Source organism: Hyla sarda, chromosome 2 (genome assembly GCF_029499605.1).
Source record: "Hyla sarda isolate aHylSar1 chromosome 2, aHylSar1.hap1, whole genome shotgun sequence".
NCBI lineage: Eukaryota > Metazoa > Chordata > Amphibia > Anura > Hylidae > Hyla > Hyla sarda.
Window position 1 is genome coordinate 415,304,064 of NC_079190.1, and position 27,317 is coordinate 415,331,380.

The following is a 27,317-nucleotide window of genomic DNA, read 5'->3' on the forward strand; positions in this document are numbered from 1 at the left end:
TGGCCCTGCGAGCACGCTCCGGGGACTGATTAAAAAGGGGGTGCCGCGTGCATGATCCCGGGCGTTCCCAGCTGCGGGACTCCCGCGATCAGGCATCTTATCCCCTATCCTTTGGATAGGGGATAAGATGTGTAAGCACCGGAGTACCCCTTTAAGAATATATATCACTTATGTTATAACATTCTGGTATAAGACAATCAAAAACAGTGGTCATGCTTTTACTTAGTCACTCCCTTGTAAAAGAACATTTACATAACACATGTAAAGAAATTTACAAATTTAAAAAGTTAACAAAAACAGAAAACTCAACAAAAGATTTTTAATTTACAAAAAATATGACATGGCGGCCTTGGAAACTTTACTAGATTACATATTTTGAGCACAAATACATATAAATTGCTATGCTCAGTTCATTCCTCCTCCCCTACAGAATTCCTGTCCATCTCCAAAATTGGTGTATTTTTAACTTTTTGCTTCTTTTATCACATAGTAGTAACATGAAAGTTTCCATTGCCCACAATCTCATAATCTGGTATTCCTAAATTTAAACATTCAAAAACAATTGAAGCTTTAAGGCCCCTTTCACACTACATAATTACTCAGAAAATCGGCATTAAAACGGTAGTTACCTAGTCCTATACGGCCGTTGGAAAATCCCATTATAGTCTATGAGATTTTTCTAATAGCCGCTTAAACCCGTTATTTTATGATGGAAGATAGTAATGGGAGAAATAGTTCATGAACTATTTCTCCCGTTACTATCTTCCGTCACAAATAATGGCCGTTATTAATAACGGGCTATAACGTGTTAAAACGGCTATTAGAAAAATCACACAGACTATAATGGGATTTTCTAACGGCCGTATAGGATTTTGTAACTGCCCTTTTGCTGACGATTTTCTGACGGAAGAATATATATCAACTGTTATAAAATTCTGGTATAAGATAATCAAAACAGTTGTCATGCTTTTAGTCACTCCCTTGCGAAAGAACATTGAAATAACACATATAAAGACAAATGAAAAGTTAACAAAAAAGGAAATTCCACAATAGATTGTTAATATACAAGGAATATGACATGGCGGCCTTAGAAACTTTACTAGATTGCATCTTTTGAGCACAGTTACAAATAAATCGCTATGCTCAGTTCAGGCCTCCTCCGCCCCTACAGCCTTCCTATCCATCTCCAAAATTGGTGCATTTTTAACTATTTGCTTCTTTTACCACAAATAGTAGTAACATGAAAATTTCCATTGCCCACAATCTCATGATCCGGTATTCCTAATTTTAAACATTCAAAAACAATTGAAGCTTTAAAGGGGTACTCCGGTGCTTTTATATCTTATCGCCTATGCAAAGGATAGGGGATAAGATTCCTGATCGCGGGAGTCCCGCAGCTGGGGACGCCCGGGATCATGCACGCGGCACCCAATTTGTAATCAGTCCCCGGAGCGTTTTCGCTCCGGGTCTGATTACGGTCGACCGCAGGGTCGGTGGCGTGTGAAATCACGCCCCCGTGTGACGTCACGCTCCGCCTCAATGCAAGCCTACGGGAGGGGGCGTGATAGCTATTATGCCCCCTCCCGTAGGTTTGCATTGAGGGGCGGAGCATGACGTCACACAGGGGGCGGGGGCGTGACGTCACATGCCGCTGGCCCTGTGAGCACGCTCCGGGGACTGATTAAAAAGGGGGTGCCGCGTGCATGATCCCGGGCGTCCCCAGCTGCGGGACTCCCGCGATCAGGCATCTTATCCCCTATTCTTTGGATAGGGGATAAGATGTGTAAGCACCGGAGTACCCCTTTAAGAATACATATCACCTATGTTATAACATTCTGGAACAAGACAATCAAAAATAGTAGTCATGCTTTTACTTAGTCACTCCCTTGTAAAAGAACATTTACATAACACATGTAAAGAAATAAAAATTTTTAAAAGTTAACAAAAAAAGAAAACTCCACAAAAGATTGTTAATTTACAAGAAATATGACATGGCGGCATTGGAAACTTTACTAGATTACACATTTTGAGCACAAATACATATAAATTGCTATGCTCAGTTCAGTCCTCCTCCCCTACAGAATTCCTGTCCATCTCCAAAATTAGTGTATTTTTAACTATTTGCTTCTTTTATCAAAAATAGTAGTAATATGAAAGTTTCCATTGCCCACAATCTCATAATCTGGTATTCCTAAATTTAAACATTCAAAAACAATTGAAGCTTTAAGGCCCCTTTCACACTACATAATTACTCAGAAAATCGGCATTAAAAAGGTAGTTACCTAGTCCTATACGGCCGTTGGAAAATCCCATTATAGTCTATGAGATTTTTCTAATTGCCGTTTTAACCCGTTATTTTATGATGGAAGATAGTAATGGGAGAAATAGTTCATGAACTATTTCTCCCGTTACTATCTTCCGTCACAAATAATGGCCGTTATTAATAACGGGCTATAACGTGTTAAAACGGCTATTAGAAAAATCCCACAGACTATAATGGGATTTTCTAACGGCCGTATAGGATTTTGTAACTGCCCTTTTGCTGACGATTTTCTGACGGAAGAATATATATCACCTGTTATAAAATTCTTGTTTAAGATAATCAAAACAGTTGTCATGCTTTTAGTCACTCCCTTGCGAAAGAACATTGAAATAACACATATAAAGACAAATGAAAAGTTAACAAAAAAGGAAATTCCACAATAGATTGTTAATATACAAGGAATATGACATGGCGGCCTTGGAAACTTTACTAGATTGCATCTTTTGAGCACAGTTACAAATAAATCGCTATGCTCAGTTCAGGCCTCCTCCGCCCCTACAGCCTTCCTGTCCATCTCCAAAATTGGTGCATTTTTAACTATTTGCTTCTTTTATCACAAATAGTAGTAACATGAAAGTTTCCATTGCCCACAATCTCATAATCCGGTATTCCTAATTTTAAACATTCAAAAACAATTGAAGCTTTAAAGGGGTACTCCGGTGCTTACATATCTTATCCCCTATGCAAAGGATAGGGGATAAGATGCCTTATCGCGGGAGTCCCGCAGCTGGGGACACCCGGGATCATGCACGCGGCACCCAATTTGTAATCAGTCCCCGGAGCGTGTTCGCTCCGGGTCTGATTACGGTCGACCGCAGGGTCGGCGGCGTGTGAAATCACGCCCCCATGTGATGTCACGCTCCGCCTCTCAATGCAAGCCTACGGGAGGGGGCGTGATAGCTATCATGCCCCCTCCCGTAGGTTTGCATTGAGGGGCGGAGCGTGACGTCACACGGGGGCGGGGGCGTGACGTCACATGCCGCTGGCCCTGCGAGCACGCTCCGGGGACTGATTAAAAAGGGGGTGCCGCGCGCATGATCCCGGGCGTCCCCAGCTGCGGGACTCCCGCGATCAGGCATCTTATCCCCTATCCTTTGGATAGGGGATAAGATGTGTAAGCACCGGAGTACCCCTTTAAGAATATATATCACCTATGTTATAACATTCTGGAACAAGACAATCAAAAACAGTAGTCATGCTTTTACTTAGTCACTCCCTTGTAAAAGAACATTTACATAACACATGTAAAGAAATTTAAAAATTTAAAAAGTTAACAAAAAAAGAAAACTCCACAAAAGATTGTTAATTTACAAGAAATATGACATGGCGGCATTGGAAACTTTACTAGATTACACATTTTGAGCACAAATACATATAAATTGCTATGCTCAGTTCAGTCCTCCTCCCCTACAGAATTCCTGTCCATCTCAAAAATTAGTGTATTTTTAACTATTTGCTTCTTTTATCACAAATAGTAGTAATATGAAAGTTTCCATTGCCCACAATCTCATAATCTGGTATTCCTAAATTTAAACATTCAAAAACAATTGAAGCTTTAAGGCCCCTTTCACACTACACAATTACTCAGAAAATCGGCATTAAAACGGTAGTTACCTAGTCCTATACGGCCGTTGGAAAATCCCAATATAGTCTATGAGATTTTTCTAATTGCCGTTTTAACCCGTTATTTTATGATGGAAGATAGTAATGGGAGAAATAGTTCATGAACTATTTCTCCCGTTACTATCTTCCATCACAAATAATGGCCGTTATTAATAACGGGCTATAACGTGTTAAAACGGCTATTAGAAAAATCCCACAGACTATAATGGTATTTTCTAATGGCCGTATAAGATTTTGTAACTGCCCTTTTGCTGACGATTTTCTGACGGAAGAATTTATATCACCTGTTATAAAATTTTGGTATAAGATAATGAAAACAGTTGTCATGCTTTTAGTCACTCCATTGCGAAAGAACATTTAAATAACACATATAAAGACAAATGAAAAGTTAACAAAAAAGGAAATTCCACAATAGATTGTTAATATACAAGGAATATGACATAGCGGCCTTGGAAACTTTACTAGATTACACGTTTTGAGCACAGTTACAAATAAATCACTATGCTCAGTTCAGGCCTCCTCCGCCCCTACAGCCTTCCTATCCATCTCCAAAATTGGTGCATTTTTAACTATTTGCTTCTTTTACCACAAATAGTAGTAACATGAAAATTTCCATTGCCCACAATCTCATGATCCGGTATTCCTAATTTTAAACATTCAAAAACAATTGAAGCTTTAAAGGGGTACTCCGGTGCTTTTATATCTTATCGCCTATGCAAAGGATAGGGGATAAGATTCCTGATCGCGGGAGTCCCGCAGCTGGGGACGCCCGGGATCATGCACGCGGCACCCAATTTGTAATCAGTCCCCGGAGCGTTTTCGCTCCGGGTCTGATTACGGTCGACCGCATGGTCGGCGGCGTGTGAAATCACGCCCCCGTGTGACGTCACGCTCCGCCTCAATGCAAGCCTACGGGAGGGGGCGTGATAGCTATTATGCCCCCTCCCGTAGGTTTGCATTGAGGGGCGGAGCATGACGTCACACAGGGGGCGGGGGCGTGACGTCACATGCCGCTGGCCCTGCGAGCACGCTCCGGGGACTGATTAAAAAGGGGGTGCCGCGTGCATGATCCCGGGCGTCCCCAGCTGCGGGACTCCCGCGATCAGGCATCTTATCCCCTATTCTTTGGATAGGGGATAAGATGTGTAAGCACCGGAGTACCCCTTTAAGAATACATATCACCTATGTTATAACATTCTGGAACAAGACAATCAAAAATAGTAGTCATGCTTTTACTTAGTCACTCCCTTGTAAAAGAACATTTACATAACACATGTAAAGAAATAAAAAATTTTAAAAGTTAACAAAAAAAGAAAACTCCACAAAAGATTGTTAATTTACAAGAAATATGACATGGCGGCATTGGAAACTTTACTAGATTACACATTTTGAGCACAAATACATATAAATTGCTATGCTCAGTTCAGTCCTCCTCCCCTACAGAATTCCTGTCCATCTCCAAAATTAGTGTATTTTTAACTATTTGCTTCTTTTATCAAAAATAGTAGTAATATGAAAGTTTCCATTGCCCACAATCTCATAATCTGGTATTCCTAAATTTAAACATTCAAAAACAATTGAAGCTTTAAGGCCCCTTTCACACTACATAATTACTCAGAAAATCGGCATTAAAAAGGTAGTTACCTAGTCCTATACGGCCGTTGGAAAATCCCATTATAGTCTATGAGATTTTTCTAATTGCCGTTTTAACCCGTTATTTTATGATGGAAGATAGTAATGGGAGAAATAGTTCATGAACTATTTCTCCCGTTACTATCTTCCGTCACAAATAATGGCCGTTATTAATAACGGGCTATAACGTGTTAAAACGGCTATTAGAAAAATCCCACAGACTATAATGGGATTTTCTAACGGCCGTATAAGATTTTGTAACTGCCCTTTTGCTGACGATTTTCTGACGGAAGAATATATATCACCTGTTATAAAATTCTGGTTTAAGATAATCAAAACAGTTGTCATGCTTTTAGTCACTCCCTTGCGAAAGAACATTGAAATAACACATATAAAGACAAATGAAAAGTTAACAAAAAAGGAAATTCCACAATAGATTGTTAATATACAAGGAATATGACATGGCGGCCTTGGAAACTTTACTAGATTGCATCTTTTGAGCACAGTTACAAATAAATCGCTATGCTCAGTTCAGGCCTCCTCCGCCCCTACAGCCTTCCTGTCCATCTCCAAAATTGGTGCATTTTTAACTATTTGCTTCTTTTATCACAAATAGTAGTAACATGAAAGTTTCCATTGCCCACAATCTCATAATCCGGTATTCCTAATTTTAAACATTCAAAAACAATTGAAGCTTTAAAGGGGTACTCCGGTGCTTACATATCTTATCCCCTATGCAAAGGATAGGGGATAAGATGCCTTATCGCGGGAGTCCCGCAGCTGGGGACACCCGGGATCATGCACGCGGCACCCAATTTGTAATCAGTCCCCGGAGCGTGTTCGCTCCGGGTCTGATTACGGTCGACCGCAGGGTCGGCGGCGTGTGAAATCACGCCCCCATGTGATGTCACGCTCCGCCTCTCAATGCAAGCCTACGGGAGGGGGCGTGATAGCTATCATGCCCCCTCCCGTAGGTTTGCATTGAGGGGCGGAGCGTGACGTCACACGGGGGCGGGGGCGTGACGTCACATGCCGCTGGCCCTGCGAGCACGCTCCGGGGACTGATTAAAAAGGGGGTGCCGCGCGCATGATCCCGGGCGTCCCCAGCTGCGGGACTCCCGCGATTAGGCATCTTATCCCCTATCCTTTGGATAGGGGATAAGATGTGTAAGCACCGGAGTACCCCTTTAAGAATATATATCACCTATGTTATAACATTCTGGAACAAGACAATCAAAAACAGTAGTCATGCTTTTACTTAGTCACTCCCTTGTAAAAGAACATTTACATAACACATGTAAAGAAATTTAAAAATTTAAAAAGTTAACAAAAAAAGAAAACTCCACAAAAGATTGTTAATTTACAAGAAATATGACATGGCGGCATTGGAAACTTTACTAGATTACACATTTTGAGCACAAATACATATAAATTGCTATGCTCAGTTCAGTCCTCCTCCCCTACAGAATTCCTGTCCATCTCAAAAATTAGTGTATTTTTAACTATTTGCTTCTTTTATCACAAATAGTAGTAATATGAAAGTTTCCATTGCCCACAATCTCATAATCTGGTATTCCTAAATTTAAACATTCAAAAACAATTGAAGCTTTAAGGCCCCTTTCACACTACACAATTACTCAGAAAATCGGCATTAAAACGGTAGTTACCTAGTCCTATACGGCCGTTGGAAAATCCCAATATAGTCTATGAGATTTTTCTAATTGCCGTTTTAACCCGTTATTTTATGATGGAAGATAGTAATGGGAGAAATAGTTCATGAACTATTTCTCCCGTTACTATCTTCCATCACAAATAATGGCCGTTATTAATAACGGGCTATAACGTGTTAAAACGGCTATTAGAAAAATCCCACAGACTATAATGGTATTTTCTAATGGCCGTATAAGATTTTGTAACTGCCCTTTTGCTGACGATTTTCTGACGGAAGAATTTATATCACCTGTTATAAAATTTTGGTATAAGATAATGAAAACAGTTGTCATGCTTTTAGTCACTCCATTGCGAAAGAACATTTAAATAACACATATAAAGACAAATGAAAAGTTAACAAAAAAGGAAATTCCACAATAGATTGTTAATATACAAGGAATATGACATAGCGGCCTTGGAAACTTTACTAGATTACACGTTTTGAGCACAGTTACAAATAAATCACTATGCTCAGTTCAGGCCTCCTCCGCCCCTACAGCCTTCCTATCCATCTCCAAAATTGGTGCATTTTTAACTATTTGCTTCTTTTACCACAAATAGTAGTAACATGAAAATTTCCATTGCCCACAATCTCATGATCCGGTATTCCTAATTTTAAACATTCAAAAACAATTGAAGCTTTAAAGGGGTACTCCGGTGCTTTTATATCTTATCGCCTATGCAAAGGATAGGGGATAAGATGCCTGATCGCGGGAGTCCCGCAGCTGGGGACGCCCGGGATCATGCACGCGGCACCCAGTTTGTAATCAGTCCCCGGAGCGTTTTCGCTCCGGGTCTGATTACGGTCGACCGCATGGCTGGCGGCGTGTGACATCACGCCCCCGTGTGACGTCACGCTCCGCCTCAATGCAAGCCTACGGGAGGGGGCGTGATAGCTATTATGCCCCCTCCCGTAGGTTTGCATTGAGGGGCGGAGCGTGACGTCACACAGGGGGCGGGGGCGTGACGTCACATGCCGCTGGCCCTGTGAGCACGCTCCGGGGACTGATTAAAAAGGGGGTGCCGCGTGCATGATCCCGGGCGTCCCCAGCTGCGGGACTCCCGCGATCAGGCATCTTATCCCCTATTCTTTGGATAGGGGATAAGATGTGTAAGCACCGGAGTACCTCTTTAAGAATACATATCACCTATGTTATAACATTCTGGAACAAGACAATCAAAAATAGTAGTCATGCTTTTACTTAGTCACTCCCTTGTAAAAGAACATTTACATAACACATGTAAAGAAATAAAAAATTTTAAAAGTTAACAAAAAAAGAAAACTCCACAAAAGATTGTTAATTTACGAGAAATATGACATGGCGGCATTGGAAACTTTACTAGATTACACATTTTGAGCACAAATACATATAAATTGCTATGCTCAGTTCAGTCCTCCTCCCCTACAGAATTCCTGTCCATCTCCAAAATTAGTGTATTTTTAACTATTTGCTTCTTTTATCACAAATAGTAGTAATTTGAAAGTTTCCATTGCCCACAATCTCATAATCTGGTATTCCTAAATTTAAACATTCAAAAACAATTGAAGCTTTAAGGCCCCTTTCACACTACACAATTACTCAGAAAATCGGCATTAAAACGGTAGTTACCTAGTCCTATACGGCCGTTGGAAAATCCCAATATAGTCTATGAGATTTTTCTAATTGCCGTTTTAACCCGTTATTTTATGATGGAAGATAGTAATGGGAGAAATAGTTCATGAACTATTTCTCCCGTTACTATCTTCCATCACAAATAATGGCCGTTATTAATAACGGGCTATAACGTGTTAAAACGGCTATTAGAAAAATCCCACAGACTGTAATGGTATTTTCTAATGGCCGTATAAGATTTTGTAACTGCCCTTTTGCTGACGATTTTCTGACGGAAGAATTTATATCACCTGTTATAAAATTTTGGTATAAGATAATGAAAACAGTTGTCATGCTTTTAGTCACTCCATTGCGAAAGAACATTTAAATAACACATATAAAGACAAATGAAAAGTTAACAAAAAAGGAAATTCCACAATAGATTGTTAATATACAAGGAATATGACATAGCGGCCTTGGAAACTTTACTAGATTACACGTTTTGAGCACAGTTACAAATAAATCACTATGCTCAGTTCAGGCCTCCTCCGCCCCTACAGCCTTCCTATCCATCTCCAAAATTGGTGCATTTTTAACTATTTGCTTCTTTTACCACAAATAGTAGTAACATGAAAATTTCCATTGCCCACAATCTCATGATCCGGTATTCCTAATTTTAAACATTCAAAAACAATTGAAGCTTTAAAGGGGTACTCCGGTGCTTTTATATCTTATCGCTTATGCAAAGGATAGGGGATAAGATGCCTGATCGCGGGAGTCCCGCAGCTGGGGACGCCCGGGATCATGCACGCGGCACCCAGTTTGTAATCAGTCCCCGGAGCGTTTTCGCTCCGGGTCTGATTACGGTCGACCGCATGGCTGGCGGCGTGTGACATCACGCCCCCGTGTGACGTCACGCTCCGCCTCAATGCAAGCCTACGGGAGGGGGCGTGATAGCTATTATGCCCCCTCCCGTAGGTTTGCATTGAGGGGCGGAGCGTGACGTCACACAGGGGGCGGGGGCGTGACGTCACATGCCGCTGGCCCTGTGAGCACGCTCCGGGGACTGATTAAAAAGGGGGTGCCGCGTGCATGATCCCGGGCGTCCCCAGCTGCAGGACTCACGCGATCAGGCATCTTATCCCCCATCCTTTGGATAGGGGATAAGATGTGTAAGCACCGGAGTACCCCTTTAAGAATACATATCACCTATGTTATAACATTCTGGAACAAGACAATCAAAAATAGTAGTCATGCTTTTACTTAGTCACTCCCTTGTAAAAGAACATTTACATAACACATGTAAAGAAATAAAAATTTTTAAAAGTTAACAAAAAAAGAAAACTCCACAAAAGATTGTTAATTTACAAGAAATATGACATGGCGGCATTGGAAACTTTACTAGATTACACATTTTGAGCACAAATACATATAAATTGCTATGCTCAGTTCAGTCCTCCTCCCCTACAGAATTCCTGTCAATCTCCAAAATTAGTGTATTTTTAACTATTTGCTTCTTTTATCACAAATAGTAGTAATATGAAAGTTTCCATTGCCCACAATCTCATAATCTGGTATTCCTAAATTTAAACATTCAAAAACAATTGAAGCTTTAAGGCCCCTTTCACACTACATAATTACTCAGAAAATCGGCATTAAAAAGGTAGTTACCTAGTCCTATACGGCCGTTGGAAGATCCCATTATAGTCTATGAGATTTTTCTAATTGCCGTTTTAACCCGTTATTTTATGATGGAAGATAGTAATGGGAGAAATAGTTCATGAACTATTTCTCCCGTTACTATCTTCCGTCACAAATAATGGCCGTTATTAATAACGGGCTATAACGTGTTAAAACGGCTATTAGAAAAATCCCACAGACTATAATGGGATTTTCTAACGGCCGTATAAGATTTTGTAACTGCCCTTTTGCTGACGATTTTCTGACAGAAGAATATATATCACCTGTTATAAAATTCTGGTTTAAGATAATCAAAACAGTTGTCATGCTTTTAGTCACTCCCTTGCGAAAGAACATTGAAATAACACATATAAAGACAAATGAAAAGTTAACAAAAAAGGAAATTCCACAATAGATTGTTAATATACAAGGAATATGACATGGCGGCCTTGGAAACTTTACTAGATTGCATCTTTTGAGCACAGTTACAAATAAATCGCTATGCTCAGTTCAGGCCTCCTCCGCCCCTACAGCCTTCCTGTCCATCTCCAAAATTGGTGCATTTTTAACTATTTGCTTCTTTTATCACAAATAGTAGTAACATGAAAGTTTCCATTGCCCACAATCTCATAATCCGGTATTCCTAATTTTAAACATTCAAAAACAATTGAAGCTTTAAAGGGGTACTCCGGTGGTTACATATCTTATCCCCTATGCAAAGGATAGGGGATAAGATGCCTTATCGCGGGAGTCCCACAGCTGGGGACGCCCGGGATCATGCACGCGGCACCCAATTTGTAATCAGTCCCCGGAGCGTGTTCGCTCCGGGTCTGATTACGGTCGACCGCAGGGTCGGCGGCGTGTGAAATCACGCCCCCGTGTGACGTCACGCTCCGCCTCTCAATGCAAGCCTACGGGAGGGGGCGTGATAGCTATCATGCCCCCTCCCTTAGGTTTGCATTGAGGGGTGGAGCGTGACGTCACACGGGGGCGGGGGCGTGACGTCACATGCCGCTGGCCCTGCGAGCACGCTCCGGGGACTGATTAAAAAGGGGGTGCCGCGCGCATGATCCCGGGAGTCCCCAGCTGCAGGACTCACGCGATCAGGCATCTTATCCCCTATCCTTTGGATAGGGGATAAGATGTGTAAGCACCGGAGTACCCCTTTAAGAATACATATCACCTATGTTATAACATTCTGGAACAAGACAATCAAAAATAGTAGTCATGCTTTTACTTAGTCACTCCCTTGTAAAAGAACATTTACATAACACATGTAAAGAAATAAAAATTTTTAAAAGTTAACAAAAAAAGAAAACTCCACAAAAGATTGTTAATTTACAAGAAATATGACATGGCGGCATTGGAAACTTTACTAGATTACACATTTTGAGCACAAATACATATAAATTGCTATGCTCAGTTCAGTCCTCCTCCCCTACAGAATTCCTGTCCATCTCCAAAATTAGTGTATTTTTAACTATTTGCTTCTTTTATCACAAATAGTAGTAATATGAAAGTTTCCATTGCCCACAATCTCATAATCTGGTATTCCTAAATTTAAACATTCAAAAACAATTGAAGCTTTAAGGCCCCTTTCACACTACATAATTACTCAGAAAATCGGCATTAAAAAGGTAGTTACCTAGTCCTATACGGCCGTTGGAAAATCCCATTATAGTCTATGAGATTTTTCTAATTGCCGTTTTAACCCGTTATTTTATGATGGAAGATAGTAATGGGAGAAATAGTTCATGAACTATTTCTCCCGTTACTATCTTCCGTCACAAATAATGGCCGTTATTAATAACGGGCTATAACGTGTTAAAACGGCTATTAGAAAAATCCCACAGACTATAATGGGATTTTCTAACGGCCGTATAAGATTTTGTAACTGCCCTTTTGCTGACGATTTTCTGACGGAAGAATATATATCACCTGTTATAAAATTCTGGTTTAAGATAATCAAAACAGTTGTCATGCTTTTAGTCACTCCCTTGCGAAAGAACATTGAAATAACACATATAAAGACAAATGAAAAGTTAACAAAAAAGGAAATTCCACAATAGATTGTTAATATACAAGGAATATGACATGGCGGCCTTGGAAACTTTACTAGATTGCATCTTTTGAGCACAGTTACAAATAAATCGCTATGCTCAGTTCAGGCCTCCTCCGCCCCTACAGCCTTCCTGTCCATCTCCAAAATTGGTGCATTTTTAACTATTTGCTTCTTTTATCACAAATAGTAGTAACATGAAAGTTTCCATTGCCCACAATCTCATAATCCGGTATTCCTAATTTTAAACATTCAAAAACAATTGAAGCTTTAAAGGGGTACTCCGGTGCTTACATATCTTATCCCCTATGCAAAGGATAGGGGATAAGATGCCTTATCGCGGGAGTCCCGCAGCTGGGGACACCCGGGATCATGCACGCGGCACCCAATTTGTAATCAGTCCCCGGAGCGTGTTCGCTCCGGGTCTGATTACGGTCGACCGCAGGGTCGGCGGCGTGTGAAATCACGCCCCCGTGTGACGTCACGCTCCGCCTCTCAATGCAAGCCTACGGGAGGGGGCGTGATAGCTATCATGCCCACTCCCTTAGGTTTGCATTGAGGGGCGGAGCGTGACGTCACACGGGGGCGGGGGCGTGACGTCACATGCCGCTGGCCCTGCGAGCACGCTCCGGGGACTGATTAAAAAGGGGGTGCCGCGCGCATGATCCCGGGCGTCCCCAGCTGCAGGACTCACGCGATCAGGCATCTTATCCCCTATCCTTTGGATAGGGGATAAGATGTGTAAGCACCGGAGTACCCCTTTAAGAATACATATCACTCATGTTATAACATTCTGGAACAAGACAATCAAAAACAGTAGTCATGCTTTTACTTAGTCACTCCCTTGTAAAAGAACATTTACATAACACATGTAAAGAAATAAAAACATTTAAAAAGTTAACAAAAAAAGAAAACTCCACAAAAGATTGTTAATTTACAAGAAATATGACATGGCGGCCTTGGAAACTTTACTAGATTACACATTTTGAGCACAAATACATATAAATTGCTATGCTCAGTTCAGTCCTCCTCCCCTACAGAATTCCTGTCCAACTCCAAAATTGGTGTATTTTTAACTATTTGCCTCTTTTATCACAAATAGTAGTAACATTAAAGTTTCCATTGCCCACAATCTCATAATCTGGTATTCCTAAATTTAAACATTCAAAAACAATTGAAGCTTTAAGGCCCCTTTCACACTACATAATTACTCAGAAAATCGGCATTAAAACGATAGTTACCTAGTCCTATACGGCCGTTGGAAAATCCCATTATAGTCTATGAGATTTTTCTAATAACCGTTTAAACCCGTTATTTTATGATGGAAGATAGTAATGGGAGAAATAGTTCATGAACTATTTCTCCCGTTACTATCTTCCGTCACAAATAATGGCCGTTATTAATAACAGGCTATAACGTGTTAAAACGGCTATTAGAAAAATCACACAGACTATAATGGGATTTTCTAACGGCCATATAGGATTTTGTAACTGCCCTTTTGCTGACGATTTTCTGACGGAAGAATATATATCACCTGTTATAAAATTCTGGTATAAGATAATCAAAACAGTTGTCATGCTTTTAGTCACTCCCTTGCGAAAGAACATTGAAATAACACATATAAAGACAAATGAAAAGTTAACAAAAAAGGAAATTCCACAATAGATTGTTAATATACAAGGAATATGACATGGCGGCCTTAGAAACTTTACTAGATTGCATCTTTTGAGCACAGTTACAAATAAATCGCTATGCTCAGTTCAGGCCTCCTCCGCCCCTACAGCCTTCCTGTCCATCTCCAAAATTGGTGCATTTTTAACTATTTGCTTCTTTTATCACAAATAGTAGTAACATGAAAGTTTCCATTGCCCACAATCTCATAATCCGGTATTCCTAATTTTAAACATTCAAAAACAATTGAAGCTTTAAAGGGGTACTCCGGTGCTTACATATCTTATCCCCTATGCAAAGGATAGGGGATAAGATGCCTTATCGCGGGAGTCCCGCAGCTGGGGACGCCCGGGATCATGCACGCGGCACGCAGTTTGTAATCAGTCCCCGGAGCGTGTTCGCTCCGGGTCTGATTACGGTCGACCGCAGGGCCGGCGGCGTGTGAAATCACGCCCCCGTGTGACGTCACGCTCCGCCTCTCAATGCAAGCCTACGGGAGGGGGCGTGATAGCTATCATGCCCCCTCCCGTAGGTTTGCATTGAGGGGCGGAGCGTGACGTCACAAGGGGGCGGGGGCGTGACGTCAAATGCCGCTGGCCCTGCGAGCACGCTCCGGGGACTGATTAAAAAGGGGGTGCCGCGTGCATGATCCCGGGCGTCCCCAGCTGCAGGACTCACGCGATCAGGCATCTTATCCCCTGTCCTTTGGATAGGGGATAAGATGTGTAAGCACCGGAGTACCCCTTTAAGAATATATATCACCTATGTTATAACATTCTGGAACATGACAATCAAAAACAGTAGTCATGCTTTTACTTAGTCACTCCCTTGTAAAAGAACATTTACATAACACATGTAAAGAAATTTAAAAATTTTAAAAGTTAACAAAAAAAGAAAACTCCACAAAAGATTGTTAATTTACAAGAAATATGACATGGCGGCCTTGGAAACTTTACTAGATTACACATTTTGAGCACAAATACATATAAATTGCTATGCTCAGTTCAGTCCTCCTCCCCTACAGAATTCCTGTCCATCTCCAAAATTGGTGTATTTTTAACTATTTGCTTCTTTTATCACAAATAGTAGTAACATGAAAGTTTCCATTGCCCACAATCTCATAATCTGGTATTCCTAAATTTAAACATTCAAAAACAATTGAAGCTTTAAGGCCCCTTTCACACTACATAATTACTCAGAAAATCGGAATTAAAACGATTGTTACCTAGTCCTATACGGCCGTTGGAAAATCCCATTATAGTCTATGAGATTTTTCTAATAGCCGTTTAAACCCGTTATTTTATGATGGAAGATAGTAATGGGAGAAATAGTTCATGAACTATTTCTCCCGTTACTATCTTCCGTCACAAATAATGGCCGTTATTAATAACGGGCTATAACGTGTTAAAACGGCTATTAGAAAAATCCCAAAGACTATAATGGGATTTTCTAACGGCCGTATAGGATTTTGTAACTGCCCTTTTGCTGACGATTTTCTGACGGAAGAATATATATCACCTGTTATAAAATTCTGGTATAAGATAATCAAAACAGTTGTCATGCTTTTAGTCACTCCCTTGCGAAAGAACATTGAAATAACACATATAAAGACAAATGAAAAGTTAACAAAAAAGGAAATTCCACAATAGATTGTTAATATACAAGGAATATGACATGGCGGCCTTGGAAACTTTACTAGATTGCATCTTTTGAGCACAGTTACAAATAAATCACTATGCTCAGTTCAGGCCTCCTCCGCCCCTACAGCCTTCCTGTCCATCTCCAAAATTGGTGCATTTTTAACTATTTGCTTCTTTTATCACAAATAGTAGTAACATGAAAGTTTCCATTGCCCACAATCTCATAATCCGGTATTCCTAATTTTAAACATTCAAAAACAATTGAAGCTTTAAAGGGGTACTCCGGTGCTTACATATCTTATCCCCTATGCAAAGGATAGGGGATAAGATGCCTTATCGCGGGAGTCCCGCAGCTGGGGACGCCCGGGATCATGCACGCGGCACGCAGTTTGTAATCAGTCCCCGGAGCGTGTTCGCTCCGGGTCTGATTACGGTCGACCGCAGGGCCGGCGGCGTGTGAAATCACGCCCCCGTGTGACGTCACGCTCCGCCTCTCAATGCAAGCCTACGGGAGGGGGCGTGATAGCTATCATGCCCCCTCCCGTAGGTTTGCATTGAGGGGCGGAGCGTGACGTCACACGGGGGCGTGACGTCACATGCCACTGGCCCTGCGAGCACGCTCCGGGGACTGATTAAAAAGGGGGTGCCGCGTGCATGATCCCTGGCGTCCCCAGCTGCGGGACTCACGCGATCAGGCATCTTATCCCCTATCCTTTGGATAGGGGATAAGATGTGTAAGCACCGGAGTACCCCTTTAAGAATATATATCACCTATGTTATAACATTCTGGAACATGACAATCAAAAACAGTAGTCATGCTTTTACTTAGTCACTCCCTTGTAAAAGAACATTAACATAACACATGTAAAGAAATGAAAAAATTTAAAAAGTTAACAAAAAAAGAAAACTCCACAAAAGATTGTTAATTTACAAGAAATATGACATGGCGGCATTGGAAACTTTACTAGATTACACTTTTTGAGCACAAATACATATAAATTGCTATGCTCAGTTCAGTCCTCCTCCCCTACAGAATTCCTGTCCATCTCCAAAATTGGTGTATTTTTAACTATTTGCTTCTTTTATCACAAATAGTAGTAACATGAAAGTTTCCATTGCCCACAATCTCATAATCTGGTATTCCTAAATTTAAACATTCAAAAACAATTGAAGCTTTAAGGCCCCTTTCACACTACATAATTACTCAGAAAATCGGCATTAAAACGGTAGTTACCTAGTACTATACGGCCGTTGGAAAATCCCATTATAGTCTATGAGATTTTTCTAATAGCCGTTTTAACCCGTTATTTTATTATGGAAGATAGTAATGGGAGAAATAGTTCATGAACTATTTCTCCCGTTACTATCTTCCGTCACAAATAATGGTCGTTAATAATAACGGGCTATATCGTGTTAAAAGGGCTATTAGAAAAATCCCACAGACTATAATGGGATTTTCTAACGGCCGTATAGGATTTTGTAACTGCCCTTTTGCTGACGATTTTCTGACAGAAGAATATATATCACCTGTTATAAAATTCTGTTATAAGATAATATAAACAGTTGTCATGCTTTTAGTCACTCCCTTGCGAAAGAACATTGAAATAACACATATAAAGACAAATGAAAAGTTAACAAAAAAGGAATTTCCACAATAGATTGTTAATATACAAGGAATATGACATGGCGGCCTTGGAAACTTTACTAGATTGCATCTTTTGAGCACAGTTACAAATAAATCGCTATGCTCAGTTCAGGCCTCCTCCGCCCCTACAGCCTTCCTTTCCATCTCCAAAATTGGTGCATTTTTAACTATTTGCTTCTTTTATCACAAATAGTAGTAACATGAAAGTTTCCATTGCCCACAATCTCATAATCCGGTATTCCTAATTTTAAACATTCAAAAACATTTAAAGTTTAAAGGGGTACTCCGGTGCTTACATATCTTATCCCCTATGCAAAGGAAAGGGGATTAGATGCCTTATCGCGGGAATCCCGCAGCTGGGGACGCCCGGGATCATGCACGCGGCACCCAATATGTAATCAGTCCCTGGAGCGTGTTCGCTCCGGGTCTGATTACGGACGACCGCAGGGCCGGCGGCGTGTGACATCACGCCCCCGTGTGACGTCACGCTCTGCCTCTCAATGCAAGCCTACGAAAGGGGGCGTGATAGCTATCATGCACCCTCCCGTAGGTTTGCATTGAGAGGCGGAACGTGACGTCACACGGGGTCGGGTGCCTGACATCACATGCCGCTGGCCCTGCGAGCATGCTCCGGGGACTGATTAAAAAGGGGGTGCCGCGCGCATGATCCCAGGCGTCCCCAGCTGCGGGACTCCCGCGATCAGGCATCTTATCCCCTATGCTTTGGATAGGGGATAAGACGTGTAAGCACCTGAGTAGCCCTTTAAGAATATATATCACCTATGTTATAACATTCTGGAACAAGACAATCAAAAACAGTAGTCATGCTTTTACTTAGTCACTCCCTTGTGAAAGAACATTTACATAACACATGTAAAGAAATGTAAAAATTTAAAAAGTTAACAAAAAAAGAAAACTCCACAAAAGATTGTTAATTTACAAGGAATATGACATGGCGGCCTTGGAAACTTTACTAGATTTCACATTTTGAGCACAAATACATATAAATTGCTATGCTCAGTTCAGTCCTCCTCCCCTACAGAATTCCTGTCCATCTCCAAAATTGGTGCATTTTTAACTATTTGCTTATTTTATCACAAATACTAGTAACATGAAAATTTCCATTGCCCACAATCTCATAATCTGGTATATCCTAAATTTAAACATTCAAAAACAATTGAAGCTTTAAGGCCCCTTTCGCACTACATAATTACTCAGAAAATCGGCATTAAAACGGTAGTTACATAGTCCTATACGGCCGTTGGAAAATCCCATTATAGTCTGTGAGGAGCCACAACCCTGAAAGGAGAAAATCTTCCCCTTACAGGCTTCCGAAATGGCAGACCAAATCCACCGAGAAATGGTGGCATTGAAAGCAGGCTGTTCTTTACAACGACCCTCCGTAATGGCGAAAAAGAAATCACACTGACGAAACGCAGAAGTGATAGAGAGATAAGGAGAAGGAGCAGGACAAAAAGACGGGAGGACAATGTCCTCATTGAGATGAAAAGCCGAAACCACCTTAGGCAAAAAAGGAAGGATCTGGCAGGAAAACAACCTTGTCCTGATGGAGCACCAGAAATTAAGAACGGCAGGAGATTGCTGCCAATTAAGACACCCTTCGGATGGAGGTGATAACAACAGGAAACGCCACTTTCCAAGAAAGGAGGCGTAGAGACACCTCTCTAAGGGGCTCAAAAGGTTCACCCTGGAGGGCACTCAGAACATGATTCAAGTCCCAAGGGGGAGAGGGCGACCGATAAGGAGGGACAGGAGCCTGACCACGTCGGCGTACCACGACCTTCGGGGCCAATCTGGAGCTACCAGAATGGCGGGAACGTCCTCCGCTTTGAGCTTCCTCAGAACCCTGGGAAGGAGCGGAAGGGTATGAAACAGATAGGGTAGGGCAAACCCCACCCAAGGAATCACTAGGGCGTCCACGGCTAAAGCCAGAGGGTCCCGGGACTTGGACACAAATGGAAGGATCTTCCCATTGTGCCGGAACATGAAGAGGGCCACGTCTGGAATGCCCCAGAGGTCGCGGATCTGCGTGAAGACCTCTGGATGTAGGGACCACTCACCTGGGTCGGGTGAGGACCGACTGAGGAAGTCCGCTTCCCAGTTGAGCAACCCCGGAATGTGAATCGCCGAGATGGCCGGAACCATGCTTTCCGCCCAGATGAGAATCTTTGTCACCTCAGCCATGGCTGTCGAGCTGCGAGTGCCGCCTTGACGATTTATGTATCCCACGGCCGTGGGGTTGTCTGACTGGACACGGACAGGTCGGGTCTGAAGCCGGGACTCCCAATGAAGAAGACAAAGCAGGATCGCCCGTAGTTCCAATATGTTTATCGGAAGAAGGGCTTCTCGGGGAGACCAGAGTCCCTGGACCGTCCAATCCCTGAACACACCGCCCCAGCCCGACTGGCATCCGTCGTAACCACCTGCCAGTGAAGGGGAACAAATGAGCGCCCCTGGAGAAGAAGCGGGGAGCGGAGCCAGCAGAGAAGAGACTGACGGATCCTGTGAGGGAGAACAGGGACAGCGGAGATCTGTCCCACCGAGAGAGAATTGCCAGTTGAAGAGGTCGGTAAGGAAACTGGGCAAAGGGCACAGCCTCTATGGTCGCCACCATCCATCCCAGGACTTCCATGCAAGTGCGGATGGAGACTGGGACCTGGAGCCAAAGGGAGCGGACTCCTGACCGAAGAGTCAGACGTTTGTCTGGCGGAAGGCAAATTCGGGCCGAGGTCGTGTTGAACTGAAGTCCCAAGAATATCAGGGACTGGGTGGGAGAGAGGACTGACTTGTCCCGGTTGACCCTCCACCCGAAGCGATCCAGAGTGTGAAGAGTGACATCCACATTCTCCAGAGTCTGGGATCTGGTGGAAGTCTTGATGAGAGGGTCGTCCAGGTGGGGTATCACCGAGACTCCCCTCGGCCACAACAGGGCCATCACTGCGCAAGGATCTTGGTAAAGACCCGAGGAGCCGTGGCCAGGCAAAAGGGGAGGGCTACGAATTGAAAATCCCCCTCCGGAACCGCAAAGTGGAGTTACCGTGATGGCCTGGAAATATTGGCACATGGAGATAGGCATCCTTGATGTCTACTGAGGAGAAACTCCCCTAGTTCCAGGGATACCACTACCGAACGTAGAGATTCCATTCGGAAGTGGCAGATGAGAAGATGACAGTTGAGACGCTTGAGGTCTAGGATTGGCCGCACAGAACCGTCCTTCTTGGGGACCACAAAAAGATTGGAATAGAAACCCCAAAAACGTTCCCCTGGAGGAAAGGGACCGATAACCCCCTGGAGAAGCAGAGACTGTAGAGCCTCTCGAAATTGCTTCGCCAGAGAAGGAGACCGGGGGGCCCGGGATCGAAAAAAGCGATCCCTCGGGAGGGAGGCAAATTCGATTCGGTAACCGCTGGATACCACGTCCCTGACCTGGGAGTCCTGAATGTGTGTGGTCCAGATGTCTCGAAAAAAATAAGAGAAGACCTCCCACCCGAGAAAAAACTGCGGGTGGGGGCTTCTCTTTGGAAGAGGGTTTGCGGTTGCCTGATTTGGCCGCAAACCGGCCGGAATGGTTGGTGTCCAACTTCCAAGACGGGCGCAGCCGGAATGAGGGAGCCTTCTTGTCCCGCGAAGGCGCCCGCTCAGACCCCTTGCTGGGGCCAAAGGTCCGAAAGGAAGAGGACTTCCTTTGGGAAGTAGAACGAGCCTTATTTTGAGGCAACAAGGAACTCTTACCTCCCGTCGCCTCTGAGATAATCTTGTCAAGGTGCTTGCCAAAAAGACGGCCACCCAAAAAAGGAAGCTCAGTGAGAGACCTTTTGGAAGCGGCATCCACATTCCAAGCTTTAAGCCACATAGAAGCAGCTAGGTGACCCACAGCAAGGCAGAACAACGGGCTGACTGCATGGAAGCTGTGCACAGAAATTCCCCAGCTTTAGAGCATTGGAGAGCCAGAGCAGACAGATCCTCTGAGGGGGATCCTGCTAGGATACCCTGACAAAGTTTTGGGCACCACTCCGATAGGGCCTTGGACGCCCATGCTGAGGTGAAGATTGGAAGAAGCGAAGAGCCGGCTGCTTCAGAGACAAACTTCGCTAAGGACTCCACCTTCTTGTCTGCAGAATCCTTGAAGGCGGCCGCATCTGCCAGTGGCAGTGTAGTGGCCTTAGAGATCCGGGAGATTGGTGGATCCACTGAGGGAGGGGAAACCACCTTAGTGACAAGGTGTTGATTGGAGGACACTTTGCGCCTCCAGGGAGCTCCGACGGCCCTGTGGGCGGAGCTAATGAAGGACGGGGAAGGACTAGAAGGACGCTCCTAGTCCTGAGCGCATATGTCAGCCGCATATGCGCTCGGGGGGACCATGTCCACCTCCTTCAGACACTAAGCTTAAACTGATTAGCTCAGGGCCTGGAGGCGGGTATATCCTGCTGGGAGGAGCCGACCTTTTTTTTATTATCATAGTGTCACACCTCCTAGAGAGAGCAGCATACACCCATGGTCTGTGTCCCCCAATGGAGCCGATATATATATTTTTTTCATTTACACATCCGACTTTAAAGAAAAGTTGTCAAACACCTGTGAGTGTTAAGGCTCACTGGACACCTTGTTACATGCCTTGAGGGGTGTAGTTTCTAATATGGTATGCCATGTGGGGGTTTTTCTGCTTTTCTGGCACCATAGGGGCTTCCTAAATGTGACACGCCCCCCAAAAACCATTTGATCAAAATTCACCCTCCAAAATCCTATTGTTGCTCCTTCCCTTCTGAGCCCTCTACTGCGCCTGCCGACCACTTCACATACACATATGAGATATTTCCTTACTCGAGAGAAATTGGGTTACACATTTAGGGAACTTTTTCTCCTATTACTCATTGCAAAAATTCAAAAACTGGGTCTAAAAGAACATGCGAGTGTAAAAAATGAAGATTTTGAATTTTCTCCTTCACTTTGCTGCTATTCCTGTGAAACACCTAAAGGGTTAACACACTAACTGAATGTCATTTTGAATTCTTTTGAGGGGTGTAGTTTTTATAATGGGGTAATTTGTGGGGTATTTCTAACATGAAGGCCCTTCAAATCCGCTTCAAAACTGAACTGGTCTCTGAAAAATTCCTATTTTGAATATGTTGTGAAAAATTGGAAAATTGCTGCTGAACTTTGAAGCCCTCTGATGTCCTCCAAAAGTAAAAACATGTCAACTTTATGATGCCAATATAAATTAGACATATTGTATATGTGAATCAATATATAATTTGTTTGGTATGTCTATTTTCCTTACAAGCAGAGAGAAATTTTCAATTTTTCAATAAAATTTTGGAATTTTTCACCAACAAATGAGGCAAGTATCGACAAAAGTTTTCCATTAACATAAAGTAGAATATGTCACGAAAAAACTACCTCGGAATCAGAATGAAAAGTAAAAGCATCCCAGAGTTATAAATGCTTAAAGTCACAGTGGTCAGATGTGCAAAAAATGGCCGGGTCCTACACTGAAAATTGGCTGGGTCCTCAAGGGGTTAAGGTCCAGAGCATTTTTTGCACATCTGACCACTGTGACTTTAAGCATTAATAACTCAGGGATGCTTTTACTTATTAATTTGATTTCAAGAAAACATTTTCGTGACATATTCTAATTTAACATAGTGGTAAATTTTCGTCGACACTTGCATCATTTCTCAGTAAAAAATAGCAACATTTCATGAAAAATTTCAAAATTTTGCATTTTTCTAACTTAGAAGCTCTCGGCTTGTAAGGAAAATAGACATACCAAATAAATGATATATTAATTCACATATACAATATATAAACTTTATGTTGGCATCATAAAGTTGACATGTTTTTATTTTTTAAAACATTAGAGGGCTTCAAATTTTAGCAGCAAATTTCCAATTTTTTCCCAAAATTTACAAAAACTGATTTTTTCAGGGACCAGTTCAGATTGAAGTGGATTTGAGAGGCCTTCATATTAGAAATACCCCATAAATTACCCATTATGAAAACCACACCCCTCAAAGTACTCAAAATGACATTCAGAAAGTTTGTTAGCCCTTTAGAAAATTCTAAATCTTCATTTTTTACAATCACATGTTCTTGTAGACCCATTTTTTTAATTTTTTTACAAGGGTAAAACCCATGTGTGGACGTAAAGTGCTTTGCAGGTGCACTACAGGGCTCAGAAGAGAAAGAGCCACATTTGGCTTTCGGAAAGCAAATTTTGCTGAAATGGTTTTTGGAAGTCGCATTTAGGAAGCCGCTATGGTGCCAGAACAGCAAAAAACAAAACAAAAAAAAAAACACACACATTTGGCACACTATTTGGAAAATAACACCCCTCAAGGAACGTAACAAGGGGTACAGTGAGCCTGTACACCCCACAGGTGTTTGACAAATACTCTTTAAAGTTGGACATGAAAAAAAAAATTTCACAAAAATGCTGATATTACCCCCAAAATTTTATTTTCACAAGGGGTAATAGGAAAAAAAAGCCCCCCAAAATGTGTAACACCTTTTCTTCTGAGTATGGAAATACTACATATGTGGATGTAAAGTGCTCTGCGAGCGCACTACAGGGTTCAGAAGACAAGGAGTGCCATTGGGCTGTTGGAGAGAGAAATTGGTTGGAATGGAAGTCGGGGGCCATGTGCATTTACAAAGCCCCCGTGCTACCAGAACAGTAAACCACACCCACATGTGACCCTATTTCAGACACCCCACACGGAATGTAACAATGGGTGCAGTGAGCATTTACACCCCACTGGCATTTGACAGACCTTTGGAACAGTAGGCTGTGCAAATAAAAAATTTAATTTTTCATTTTAATGGACCACAGTTCAAAAAATCTGTCAGATACCTGTGGGGTGTAAATGCTCACTGCACCCCTTGTTACATTCCATGAGGGGTGTAGTTTCAAAATGGAGTCACATATGGTTCCGGCACCATGGGGGCTTTGTAAACGCACATGGCCTTAAATTCCAGCCAAATTCTCCAAAAGCCCAATGGTGACCCTTCTCTTCTGAGCCCTGTAGTGCGCCCACAGAGCACTTTACATCCACATATTAGGTTATGTAACAAACTCTCAGGTGTTTCGCAACCAGTGTGCCTTCAGCTGTTGCAAAAACTACAACTCTCAACATGCACAGACAGCCGGAGGGCATGCTGGGACTTGTAGTTACGCAACAGCTGGAGGCACACTATTACAACTCCCAGCATGCCCTTTGGCTGTTCATGCATGCTCGGGGTTGTAGTTATGCAACTGCTGGAGGCACACTTTTTCATAGTAAGAATGTGCCTACAGCTGTTGCATAACTACAACCCCCAGCATGCACAAACTACCAAAGGGCAAGCTGGGAGTTGTGCCTTCTGCTGTTGCATAACAACAACTCCCAGCATGCCCTTTTCTGCATGCTGGGAGTTGTTGCTAAGCAACAGCAGGAGGCACAGCCTTACCTCCTGCTGTTGCCTGCTCCCTCATCATCACCGCCTCCGCTGGTCCTGGAGCTCGATCCCACCACAGACTCCGGGGATCGGGGGCCCCAAGTGCGGTGTACACTCCCGACACTCGCTTTCGCCCACTGGAATGGGGGCGGAGCGGGTGCCGTTAGGGGCAGAGCCGGTGCCCCTAGCAGGAGTCCTGATTTGTTAGCTGGTAACTGCAGACGAATCAGGACAATTGTGAGGTGGCACCAGTGCCACCTCACACCTGCTGCTAAATGGTGATAGGTGTTGTCTCGGACGGCACCTATCACCCTTTTTTTTTTTTTTCGGGTCACTGGTGACCCGATTGACCTGGAATTGCCGCAAATCGCCGATCTGGTCTCAGGATCCCCCCCCCCAGGAGTCTGCATGGGGTACCTGCTGAATGATTTCAGCAGGCATCCCATTCCGGGTGAACGGAAACGTCCAGCACGTACAGGTATGCCCTGGGCCCTTAAAAGGGTATTCCCGGAGAAATTTTTAAAATTTTTTTTATATCAACTGGCTCCAGAAAGTTAAACAGATTTGCACAAGAGCCCTGTGATATGAGGTTACACTGCATTATTTGATATTTTAAATAAAACATTTCTATATTTGTATATAGTTGTATCTTATAATTGAAGCGCAATCAAGGTATCCATTATCATTATAATTATTGTTCATCTATGTATCAGGTAACTGGTACTAGTCTTGAGGGGTTGGTTACTGTTTAGATTTGTAAATTATTTATATTAAGAAATCTTAATCCTTCCAATAAATATCAGCTGCTGAAGTTGAGTTGTTCTTTTCTGTCTGGCAACAGTGCTCTCTGCTGACACCTATGTCTGTCTCGGGAACTGCACAGAGTAGAAGAGGATTGCTATGGGATTTGCTTCTACTCTGGACAGTTCCCTAGACAGGTGTCATCAGAGAGCACTTAGACAGAAAAGAACAACTCAACTTCAGCAGCTCATAAGTACTGAAATAATTAATTTTTTTTTAATAGAAGTAATTTACAAATCTGTTTAACTTTCTGAAGCCAGTTGATATATGAAAAAAAGTTTTTTTTCCTGGATAACCCCTTTAAGTACCAGGACATCAGGGCGTACCTGTACGCCCGGTGTCCTTAAGGGGTTAAACTGCATTCCCATCCAGTTCTATACAATCACAATTTTGTGACAGGTATTACTTAGTGGTTGTAAGTAGGACCTAGGAAGAGAGCGTGCCTCCAAGGTCACAGGGTAATCGATGGGACTGATCATGATCTGCTATGTAATTAATCAGGACACTCCTCCTGCATAGAGGCTATAATTATTTCCTCTGTACCCACTGATCTGTTTTACCTGACAGATTGCCTTAGATACATATATTTCTGAAAGACAAGTCAACCACCAGAGAGAGCAAACTGGATACAGCCTCATACAGACTAACCAGGGGACATTTATTGAAATTTGTGCAAGCAGAAGTGACAGCTGGCATTAGCCACTGAGAAATGACAACTTGTGTTTAACAGGTTGCTATGGGCAACTGCTTTTCTTTTAACTAGTTTTGATTATACTTTCACAGTGAACCTGTATAAATCCTTATAATCCCTACTCTGCTCTGGTGGAAGATTTATCTTTCAGAAATGTATGCATTTAATAATGTGCAAACATTTCTAAGAAATCCCATAAAATATAGCCTCAAATGAAGCAGTGTAAACAAATGGTGCACAACATATACGTTTAAAGGAATCACATAAGACATTGTGAAGACAATTATGACAGATGCATTAGATTAGTCCAAAATATCTGATTGGTGGGATTCTGACCACTGGGCCCCTACTAATTCCTAGAAGAAGTATCTTTCACTGTTTTACTTCAATAGACATTTAGGCAAGATGGCTGCACATACTTGGTCTGGAATATTTGGTACACAGTGCTCACCTCTGTGCCAACACTGCCTAACCTGTGTGCCATCTGTGTTGACCTTACATTACAAAAACAGGGAGCAGAAAGAAGCAGTGTTGTCTCCATAAAACTGGGGGGACACAAAGAACTGGCACTGGACTAGTCTTCAAGCTGTCTCTAGGATGGCAGTTAAAATGGCTGCTGCAGTATAGAGGTTGTCATAGCAACCACACCAAGCTCAGTAAACAACAGCGGACTGTACCACTACAAGAACAGATAAACTGTCCCAAAGCACACAGTAAAAAAATGATAAGGTAGGCAGCTGTATGATTAAAACATGAAAAATGTGAAAGTATTTTATTTTCTTACTCTCTTTTCAT

General features: G+C 42.6%; 1 long non-coding RNA gene across 1 annotated transcript in view; it reads right to left on the minus strand.

The window, feature by feature from the left end:
• The window catches only part of LOC130356844 (uncharacterized), a 55,282-nt gene that overhangs the window by 26,726 nt on the left and 1,239 nt on the right, over nt 1-27,317 (minus strand). The gene's annotated exons all lie outside the window — the stretch shown is intronic.